Raw genomic sequence first — 4225 nt, forward strand, 5'->3', positions numbered from 1 at the left:
GCATTGATCATAAGCTAGCACAAAGGATCTTATATCTTTAAATAAATGTGGCCAGTAAAACCCTACTTATAAAATCTTGGCTACGGTCTTTAAAGTGCCTAAATGTCCTCTATATAGTGATGAATGATAATTTCCATATCTTCCACTGATATGCTCCTTCTTATCAGCCCATCATTACATCTCTTTCACAGTAGTGGTTCTTCCCATGAGTAATATCTCACATCATGTAGAAATTTCTTCCTTTGCTGATAAGTCATGTTTGGAGGTAGTACCCTGCATACAAGAAAATTAACAAAGTCAGTGTACCATAGAGCTTTGGAGAATACAAGTAATTGCTCATCAGGAAATGAATCGTCAATTGGCAAATCTTCAAAATCTTCCATATACTCCAATTTTAGTTTAGAAAAATGGTCAGCTACTACATTTTGAGATCCCTTTTTATCCTTTATTTCAAGGTCAAATTCTTATAGGCGTAGAATCCATCGAATCAGTCTTAGTTTTGCTTCCTTTTTGTTCATAAGGTACCGGATTGCAGCATGATCTGTGAATATAATGACTTTTGACCTGATGAGGTAAGATCTAAATTTATCCATTGCAAATACCACTGCTAGGAATTCCTTCTCTGTGGTAGCATAATTGATTTGTGCATCATCGAGTGTCTTGCTAGCATAATAAATAGCATGGAGCTTTTTATCTTTTCTTTGCCTGAGCATTGCTCCAACTACAAAATCGCTCGCATCGCACATAACCTCAAATGGTAGCTCCTAATTCAGTGCCTACATTATTGGTGCTGATATCAAGGCCTTTTTTATTCTGTTAAAGGAGACAAGGCAATTTTCATCAAAATCAAAGGGAACATCTTGATTTAACAAGTTAGTAAGTGGCTTAGCTATTTTGGAAAAATCTTTGATGAATCTTCTATAGAATCATGCATGACCCAAAAAGCTTCGCACTCCCTTGAATGATGTTGGGGGTTGTATATTTTCAATGATCTCAATTTTTGCCTTATCAACTTCAATTCCTCTTTCTGATATCAAATGTCCCAAAACTATGCCTTCCCTTACCATAAAGTGGCATTTTTCCCAATTTAGGATCAGATTTGATTCTTCACATCTTAGTGAAGACGGGAGAGGTTTAAGCTCTACCTGTTTGGAGTTTTCCTAGAGCTTACCTTTGGTTTGTTCCTCCTTTAAATTTTCTATCTCGGACGCCTTAGCTAAAGGTAGGGGTGGAGGAGCTGCCAATTGTTGTGCACATGCTGCTATTTCAGTATTTTCATCATCCACTGTGTGGCCGCACACAATACATGCTTCAAGAGGATCTTTAAGATGTGTCTTATGAAATTCCTTTTTAACTTATTCGTTAATTATGTCAACCTTGAAGCATTCATCAGGTTCAAATTTGTGTTTCATTGTGTTGAACAAGTTGAGCTCCACTTCTTCTTCTCCTACCTTGAGGGTTAATCGTCCATTTTTGACATCTATGATGGCTCCGGCAGTTGCCAAGAATGGTCTTCCCAAGATGATGGGAATTTGGACATCTTCTTCCATCTTAAGGACAACAAAGTCCACTGGAATGAAGAATTTGCCCACTTTGATAGGGATGTTCTCAAGTATCCCTATAGGATATTTAACGGATCGATCAGCCAATTGCAATGAGATTGTTGTGGGTTTCAATTCCCCAATCTCCAGCTTTTTGCATATTGATAGAGGCATTAGACTGATGCTTGTCCCAAGATCGCAGAGGGCCTTGTCTATTTTCTTGTTACTAATGATATAGGGTATGGAGAAGCTTCCTGGATCTTTCAACTTTGGAGGCAGTTTATTTTGTAGAATGGCACTACATTCCTCTGTTAGAGCTACTGTTCCATAGTCTTCTAGCTTCCTTTTCTTTGACAAAATTTCTTTAAGAAATTTGGCATAAGACATCATTTGAGAAAGTGCTTCAGTGAAGGGGATGTTAATGTAAAGTTTCTATAAAACTTCCAAAAACTTCCCAAACTGCTTGTCCAGTTTGGCTTTCTGAAATCTCTGAGGAAAAGGTAGGGGAGGCTGGTATGGTTCTGGTAATTTCCTTGTCTTCCTTGCTTCCTCTTCCTGATCTTTCTTAGCTTCTTCCTCCTTTTTCTCTACTTGGTCTTTAGATTTTTCTATGGTTACCTATATCGATTCTACCTCTGGTTGTACTAGAGTTCTCCCACTCCTCAATATAACTGGCTTACAATGCTCCCTTGGGTTCATTTCTGGTTGACTGGGCAGTTTGCCAGCAGGCTTACTTGAAGAACTTGCTTGCTGAGCAATTTGATTCTCTAGCATCTTTTTATGAGTAGCAAGTTAGTCCATTCTGGAAGTCAGTTGTTTAATCAATTCAGTTTGTTGTTGTTAAGCTGCTAGGAATCCTTCCATCATGGTTTCCATGGTCATTTTCGGTTCAGGTTATTGAGGTTAGAGAGGTAATGATGGCTGTGTAAAGTTCTGACCTCTGTTTTGAAATCCAGGGGGTGCTGGAGGTTTGTACCATTGTTGCTTATTTATTGGCTGGTTCTACTGATTAGACCATGAGAAATTTGGGTGGTTTCTCCATCCAGGGTTGTAAGTATTTGAATACGGATTGTTTAGCTACCTCTGGTTGAAGTTTTCTACATTATTCACATAGTTCATCTGTTATGTAGGTTCATTGAAATTGATGTATTATGAATTCATGTATCCTCCTTCACAGCTGCCCTCATGTTGACTATTTGTACTAACTGCATTGGCTTGCATTCTTTTGAGTTTCTTTATGAGCTGATCAAACTGGGCATTTATCATGCTTAGGGCATCTACTTCCAGAACCCCTGCAGTTCTTCTTGTATTTCATCTTTTATTTGACCACTCATAATTATGGTATGCAACCCTTTCTAGAAGTTCAAGTACTTGTGGCACGGTTTTCTCCATTAGATCACCCTCTGTAGCTGAATCAACTATGCTCCTTGTAGAGGGTAGTAATCCATTATAGAAATTTTGCACCAATAACCAATCTTCTATGCCATGGTATGGACATTCCCTCTGCAGGTCTTTATATCTTTCCCATGCGTCATAGAGTGATTCTCCTTCCTTTTATCTAAAGGTGTTGAACTCAAGCCTCAGCTTTGCAGTCTTTGCAGGTGGGAAATACCTTGCTAGAAAAGCTTGAGAGAGGTTTTCCCAGGTAGTGAATGTTCCAGCCAGTTGAGAAAGTAACCACTTCCTTGCTCTGTTCCAAAGGGAGAATGAGAATGCTCTGAGTTTTATTGCTTGAGCAGACACTCCATTCATCTTGAATGTATCACATAGGGTAAGAAAGTACTGGAGGTGGTAGTGTGGGTCCTCTGTTGGTAAACCTACAAACTGGGTTTGTTGAATCATTTGGAGCCATGCTGGTTTTAATTCAAAGTTATTGGCTTCCACTGTGGGTCTAGTGACACTGGGTTGAAATCCTTGGACAGATGGAGCTTCGCAATCTCTCAAGAGTCTTGGTCTGTCATTATTATCAGCCATGGTTGGGATTTTAGGATCTCCTTGACCGTGCTCTTGATGTTTCCTTTTCCTCTTGATGGCTTTTAGAGTTCTGTCTATTTCTAGATCACAGTCTAAAATTTCTTCTGGCTTTGTTCTGGTCATAAACCAAATTGGGCACATGAGAGAAAAGAAAAGAGATACAACCAGTAAAATAAAATTAAATAATAAATATAATTGCCTAAATCAGCTAAATCACTTGTCGCTTGATATTACTAAAACAAAAAAATTCTCCAGCAACGGCGCCAAAAACTTCTTTTGCTATTTTGCAATCACCGCAAGTGCACGTATTGCTAACAAGTAATAAAGTGATAAGTAGAGTATCATTCCCATGAGGAATTTTGTTTAGCAAGTACCAATCTACATAGAAATCTTAACTGTCTAGGCTATCGAATACTTAGAGAATGAAGTTTGTTAACTTTAAACACTAAAATGGTAAACTTAAAATGAAATGATTTATTTGAAGCAATTCTGGAATTAAGATTTCACACTTGAATCTTACTAGGGATGTTATCTTGTTTATTTACTGAATTGAGGATCATTTTCCTGGATGGAAATCAGTCTTAAGTTATCCTAAATCCTCTCTCAAGGCATCTAGGGTGTATTCTAATTAACTCAAACCCTACTTTCGTGGTGATCAAATTAATTAAAATCCTTTAAAACATTTGACCAATTTTTAGGTTCCACAAAGG

General features: G+C 37.9%; 1 non-coding gene across 1 annotated transcript; it reads left to right on the plus strand.

Annotated features, from left to right (window-relative positions):
* Positions 1-3021: 3021 nt before the first annotated feature.
* Positions 3022-3128, plus strand: LOC131170975 (small nucleolar RNA R71). Its single transcript, XR_009141735.1, has one exon. It is a non-coding gene; the product is annotated as a small nucleolar RNA R71 (small nucleolar RNA).
* The last annotated feature ends 1097 nt before the right edge of the window (positions 3129-4225 follow it).

This window comes from Hevea brasiliensis, chromosome 11 (assembly GCF_030052815.1).
Source record: "Hevea brasiliensis isolate MT/VB/25A 57/8 chromosome 11, ASM3005281v1, whole genome shotgun sequence".
Taxonomy (NCBI): Eukaryota; Viridiplantae; Streptophyta; class Magnoliopsida; order Malpighiales; family Euphorbiaceae; genus Hevea; species Hevea brasiliensis.